We start from the raw sequence: 7,404 nt of genomic DNA, 5'->3' as shown, positions 1-7,404 counted from the left end.
GCTAATTGATAGATTTTTTCCATGATCTAATTGTAATTTTTTTGGTATATTTTCTTTTCTTGCTGGCGGTTTGATTTTTAATTTTAGAATCTTTTTGTATGACGCATGGCTCCAGGGTTGTACACCTGATGGTTTTTTTTCTCACTTTTTCTGCTTAGTAGGTTTTTTTGTTATCACAATTTTTTTTTCAATCTTTAAGATAATGTCTTTTTTGAGACATTGTAAGTGTTGTTACTTCAATGTACACATGTTATTTCTTTTGTATAATATAACAATAAATAGATTTGAAAAGAAAGAAAGAACCCTTAGGGACAAGTGATCATAAAATGATCACATTCACTCTTAAATTTCACAATGACAAGCTAAAGTCAAATGTATCATTATTACAGTGGAGTAGGGGAATTAGAAAGGCCTGAGAGAGGATTTGCCCAGAGTTGATTAGAAAAGAACGCTGGCAGGGATGATAGCAGAGCAGCAATGCCTGGAATTTCAGGAAGCAATTTGGAAGAGACAGGACATATACATCCCAAAAAGGAAGAATTATTCTAAAGGTAAGATGATACAACCGTGACTAACAAGAGAAGTCAAGGCCAACATAAAAACCAAAGAGAGAACACTTAATAGATCAAAGATGATTAGTGGAAAGTTAGAGTATAGGGAATCTTTTAAAAACCAACAGAAGGCAACTAAAAAAGTAATTACGAAAGTAAAGAGGGAAAACAAAATTAAGCTAGCCAATAATATTAAAGAGGATACCAAAAGTTTCTTTAGATACACAAAGTGTGAAAGAGAGATGACAAAGGATATTGGACCACTGGAAAACGATGCTGGGGAGGTAGTAATGAGGGACAAAAAAATAGTGGATAAAGCAAATAAGTATTCTGCATCAGTCATCACTGTGGAAGACACCAGCAGTATGCTGGAAGTTCCAGGTGTCATGGAGCATGAAGTGTGTGAAGTTGCCATAACTAGAGAGAAGTTTCTTGGGAAACTGAAAGGTCTGAAAGTAGATAAGTTATCTGAACCAGACAGTGTACACCCTAGAGTTCTGAAAGAAGTAGCTGAAGAGATCATGGAGGCATTAATAATGATCTTTCAAGAATCACAAAATTCTGGAATTGTTCCAGAAGACTGGAAAATTGTAAATGTCAGTACATTCTTCAAGAAGGGAGAGGGGCAGAAGAAAGGAAACTATAGACCAGTTAGTCTGACCTCAATTGTCAGGAAGATTTTGGAGCACAATAGTAAGAATGAGGTCTCATGGTACTTGGAGGCACATGATAAAATAGGCATAGTCAGCATGGCTTCCTCAAGGGAAAGTCTTGCCTGACAAATCAGTTGGAATCCTTTGAAGAAGTAATAGGCAGGATAGACAAAGGAAAATCAGTTGATATTCTGCACTTGGATTTTCAGAAGGCCTTTGACAAGGTGCCACACATGAGGCTGCTCAACAAGCTATGAGTCATTGCTATTACAGAAAAGATTCAAGCATGGATAAAGCAGTGGTTGATTGGCAGGTGGCAAAGAGTAGGAATAAAGGGAGCCTTTTCTGGCTGGCTGCAGGTGACTAGTGGTATTCCACAGGGTCTGTGTTGGGACTGATCCTTTTTACGTTATATTTCAATGATTTGGATGATGGAATTGATGGCTTTGTTACAAAGTCTGCAGATGATATGAAGATAGGTGGAGGAGCAGGTAGTTTTGAGGAAGTAGAGAGGCTACAGAAGGACAAACAGATTAGGAGAATGGGCAAAGAAATGGCAGTGTTGGGAAATGTATGGTCATGCACTTGGTCGAAGAAACAAGTGGGGGGGGCTATTTTCTAAATGGAAAGAAAATACAACTGAGGTGCAAAGGGACTTGGGAGTCCTTGTGCAGGATTCCCTAAAGGTTAATTTGCAGATTGAGTCTGTGGTGAGGAAGGCAAATGCAATGTTAGCATTCATTTCAAGAGGACTAGAATATAAAATAAGGATGTAATGTTGAGACTTAATAAAACACTGGTGAGGCCTCACTTAGAATATTGTGAGCAGTTTTGGGCCCCTTATCTTGGACAGGATGTGCTGAAACTGGAGAAAGTTCAAAGGAGGTGCATGAAAATGATTCCAGGATTGAATAGCTTGTCATATGAAGAACGTCGGATGGCTCTGGGCCTGTATTCACTAGAATTCAAAAGAATGAAGGGTAACATCATTGAAACCTATTGAATAGTGAAATGCCTTGATAGAGTGGATGTGAAGAGAATATTTCCCATGGTGGGAGAGTCTAAGACTGGAGGACACAGCCTCAGAGTAGAGGGGCATTCTTTTAGAATGGAGTTAAAGAGGAATCTCTTTCACCAGAGCATGGTGGATCTGTGGAATTCTTTGCCACAGGCAGCTGTGGAGGCCAGGATTATGTATATTTAAGGTAGAGCTCAACAGATTCTTGACTGGTCAGGGCATGAAGGGATACAGGGAGGAGGCAAGATATTGGGGTTAAGAGGAAAATTGGATCAGCCATGATGAATTGGCAGAGTAGACTCAATGGGCCAAATGGCTTAATTCTGCTCCTATATTTTATGGTCTTATGATTTAAGTGATTTAAGAGGTGATAGGAGTATTCTATTGGTTGACTGAGTGCAGCTCCAATAAAGCTTAAATACTGTAGCTCAATACAATTCAGAATAAATCAAGGTCAGAGTATATTTATTATCAAAGTAAGAAATACAAGAGGATTTATGGGATCACAGCTGCGTGCAAGCTGTCCTCTACATTGCCACTTGGAAGTACACTCTGTGGTGACTTTATTAGGTACCTACTGTACCTGATGAAGTAGCCACTGAGCATATGTTCATGGTCTTCTGGTGATGTAGTCCATCTACATCAAGGTTAATTATATTAATTTTGTAGACATATAGAGACCTGACAACTACAATCATATTGATTATGACAGCCTGCATGCAAAATGGATGGAACTAGTGGAATGAGTTTGTTAAAAATCAATATCCCTGTTGGCAATAAGTCTATTAACTTGTTAAATAAACAAGCAAACTTTCCTCCTAATGTTATTGTTCATCCCCAAGAGGACCAGAACCTTGTTGTGGTTTGGAGGCTTACGTGCCCCAATGACCCAGGGAGCTATGTTGGCTGGAGTCAGTGCCTTAAGCTTTGACTCTTGGTGGGGTGACCCATGCCAAACATATCAAAGGGTAGAGACCAGACTAAGAGTGGTCCACCGGTCCTCCAGGTTCAGAGGTTCAGGCAGGGCTAACAAACCTGACTGGGCAACAAATATTGCTACAGAAACAGTAATGAAGAATCCTTCTATATCTGAGTGCAACAGAGATGGAGTACCTTCATTGCAGCCTTAAAAACCAGTGGCATAATGAGCAGTAGGAAGTTACTATTTGCATTAATTATCAGCAAGATCACCATCTGTTTTTCTCTCACTGTGTTCTCTACCTTGCACTGTTTTATTGGTTTGCTTCTTCCTGTGACTCAGTTATGAAGTTCAATATCCTCCTTCCAAAGTTCAAAGTTTAAAGTAAATTTGTTATCGAAGTATATATATGTCACCATATACTATGCTGAGATTCATTTTCTTGTGGGCATACTCAATAAATCCATGGTAGAATCAGTGAAAGACTACTCCAATTTCGGTGCCCAATCAGTGTGCAAAAGATAACAAATGTTGCAAATAAATAAACAAACAAACAAACAAGCAATACAACTCAAGAAAATGAGACAAAAAATTCTTGAAAGTGAGTCCATTGGTTGTGGGAATATTTCAATGATGGGGCAAGTGAAGTTGTGTGAAATTATCCCCTCTGGCACAATAGCCTGATGATTGAGGGGTAATAGCTATTCCTGGACCTGGTGGTGGGAGTCCTGTAGTTCCTGTATCTTCTTCCTGATGGCAGAAGCAAGAAGAGGGTATGACCTGGATGGTAGGTTCCCTGATGATGGTTGCTTCTTTCCTGCGGCCACACTTTGTGTAGATGTGCTCAATGGTGGGAGGGCTTTACCTGTGAGGACTGGGCCGTATCCACTACTTTTTACATGATTTTCCATTCCAGAGCATTGGCGTTCCTATACCAGGCTGTGATGCAGCTAGTCAATATACTCTTCACCATACATCTACAGAAGTCTGTCAAAGTTCTAGACATCATGCTGAATATTCACCAACTCCTTAGGAAGTAGAGGCACTTCCATGCTTTCTTCGTAACTGCCCTTACATGATGAGGCCAGGACAGGTCCTCCAAAATCACAACTGAGGAATTTAAAATTGCTAACCCATGAATTCCTCCAAATCTGAGCAACTATCTGATCTCCACTCCCAATGCGTGGTGGCCCAGGCCAGGGATCTCCCGGTCAGGAGAGGGATCATGAAGGCCACTTTTCCACACTCCGTAGGGAACCGGGATGGCTGAAATTCAAACACCAATGAACACTGAGTGAGGAAGTCACAGCAAGAGCCCAGTCACTGCCAAATCTCTCTGAGGTTGGAAGATGGACTGGCTCCACAGAGTGACTGACAGTCTCATTCGAGTGATTGACTTCTTCCTTGTGATAGTTGATGCATGGTGACCTGGAGGTTGTGGATCTCCAGGCTCTGTCTAGAAATTTTCTTGCTGCTGAAGAGAGCCTCTGTTACCCCGTTTCGTCTATGTAAGGCTCAATCGTGTTGTGAGGAGAGACTTCGGTGAGGATGGCTGGGACCTGAGAGCAAGTATCTGAGACTAGAATTAAGATGTGATCTGAGACTGAAACGAAGACAGGCTTTCAACCTAGACAACAGACGAGAATCTGAATTTGGGCTGGATGATTGAGCACTGAACCTCTGTTCAAGTGCTCTTTAAATATTAAAATCCTGCACCAAAACATGGCGGCCAGTGGTCTAGTGCGTTGGAACCTCAGGTGCTACAGGTTATAAGCTGATGGTACTTGGGCAAGGTTTCTTCAAACAAACCTGGATGAAGTCCCTGACTATGATCTGAAATCAATCGGGATGGACTCTTTCTTGTTCGGAAACAGCATTATACCTTAAGCACTTGATTATAGTTGGCCGCTGGTGGAATATAAACTATGGTCAGGATTATGAAGGAGAACTTCCTATGTAAGTAGAATAGATGGCATTTGACCATTAGGTGTTCAAGGTTGGGGGAACATGAGTTCGATGAAACCACCACTTTGGTGCACCACTGAGAATTTATTATGAAAACACACGTCCACCATTTGCCTTTTCTAAATCAGCAGTTTAGCCCATCCTGTGAACTGAGAAGCCTTCCGGTCTGATTGCCATATCTGGTGTACTGGGAGCAAGCCATGTCTTGGTTACACATAGAACATTATAATCTCTCATTTCTCTCCGACACAGCTATCTTGCCCTCGGGTCCTCATTTTAGTTCTCCACTGGCTGCACGTTTGCTACCAAGATGCTGGATGGAGAGGGTCTCATTCCTCTGTATTTCATTCCGGTGTGGAATCCCCCTCCTGCCTCGCTTCCAGCCATGGTGACGAACCTTTGTCCGCTTAAAGGTGCCATGCCCGCTTCAGTGAGAGTTAGTCCATTGAGTCCTTCCCCTAATCTTTCCATGGGTCAATTTGTCTTCTGCTGCGTTGCAGAATTTTTGTTCACCATGCGTAAGGGTACTTCTCCACCTGGTGAGGTCGGCTACAAGTTTCTCCCACAACTCAATGTTGATATCCAGCACCTTCATGTTCCATGTGCAGACATCCTTGTATCGCAATTGCAGGCAGCCAGGAGTTACCTTATCTGAAGCTGCATTACTGTAGACTATGTCTTTTGGGATGCAGCCATTCTGTATGTGGCAGACATGGTGCAGCCAGTGCGGTCTATGCTGAGAGGCCGGTACGGGAAAGAACCTCAGCATTCAGGACTCTGTCTGTCCAGGAGATGCCCGAGATGCAACGAAGGCACCTTAAGTGGGAGGTTTTGAGCCTTCTCTCTTGCTGAGCATATGTTGCCCAGGTGTCACTGCCGTATAGCAGAGTGCTGGTGACACAAGCATTTTCAGCCAACTTTGTGTTGTCTGAGAGTTTGGGGTTATCCCAGACTCATATGGTGAGGCAGGTAAGAACTGGTGCAGCCTTTCTGATGTGCTTGTTAATTCCTACATCCAAGGAGAGATTGTTACTGATGATTGTCCCCAGGTAGGTGAACTGACGAACAACATCCAATTTGTAGTTATCAATAATAATGACTGCTGGTGCCTCATGTCTTGTCCCAATAAGTTTATCTTTCTCAGACTGACAGTCAGACCAAGTTCCTTGCAGACCTGTGAGAAGTGATCCTCCAAGCTCAGAGTTGCTGCAGGGTGTGAGTTGTGCTGCATCATCAGCAAACAGCATGTTTCTGATCATAGCCTCACGCACTTTGGCTCTGAGGTGGGAGAAGTTAAAAAGCCTGCCTTCTGATCTAGTGTGGAGATGATCCCCTCTGTTGCAGTGCAAGAAGGGCAAAGAAAACTCCGAAGAGCACTGGGGCAAGAACACAGCCTTGCTTAACACCGCTGCTCACGTCAAAGGGCTCCAAAGAGCTGCCGTTGTACTGCACAGTCCCCCGTCATGTTCTTGTGGAAGGACTTGATCATGATCTGCAGTCTTGCCAGGCAGCCTAGCTTGGGAAGGATCTGAAAGAGCCCGTCTTCACTGACCTAGTCAAATACCTTGGTGAGATTAATATACACATTGTAGAGGGGCTCTCTTGGAGTTGGCAGAGAGAGAAAATCATGTCCACAGTTGATCTTCCAGCACAGAAGCCACCCTGGGTGGACACATTCAGCCAACTTCTGTAAATGAGCCAAGAAGACTCGGCAAAGACTTTGCCAACAACATGCAGAGGGAGACTCCCCGGAGGACGTTGCAGTTGCTTCTCGCACCTTTGTTTTTGTAGAGGGTAATGATCTTGGTTTTCCTCATATTGTGTGGTACAGCTCCTTCTACCAGCACTGACGGAGGACTTCATGCAGTGGGTGCAGTAGCGTAGATAGGCAGGGCTGGACCAGGTCTGTGGGAATCCCATCATTGCCTGGTGCCTTCCCTAAGGCCAAGCTGCTGGTGGCCTTGCTGAGCTCCTCTAGGGTCAGCTCCGCAACAAGTTTTTCCATTGTCAGCAGGCACTCAACTGTGTCCAGGGCTGGGGTGGTGACAGTGTTCAACCGATGTTGCACATTCCCATTTGAAAATGATAGAAAACTGCTGTCTAGCTATATGATGTATGCCGCTGGCTAAATCTGAGCATGTCAAATATTGTTTTGCATTATCACCTCAGACACAGGAAGAGTCAGAAGAAAAACTCCAGGCTTTATGCAAATCACATCTTCCTTAATTTAAAATAGCACTTCATTTTACAATTTATTGCCTTGCACAGCACCTGTAGACATGCTACCGCCTGCCCCGC

Source organism: Mobula hypostoma, chromosome 3, assembly GCF_963921235.1.
Source record: "Mobula hypostoma chromosome 3, sMobHyp1.1, whole genome shotgun sequence".
Classification (NCBI taxonomy): Eukaryota; Metazoa; Chordata; class Chondrichthyes; order Myliobatiformes; family Myliobatidae; genus Mobula; species Mobula hypostoma.
Note: the sequence above shows the minus strand (reverse complement) of the source record.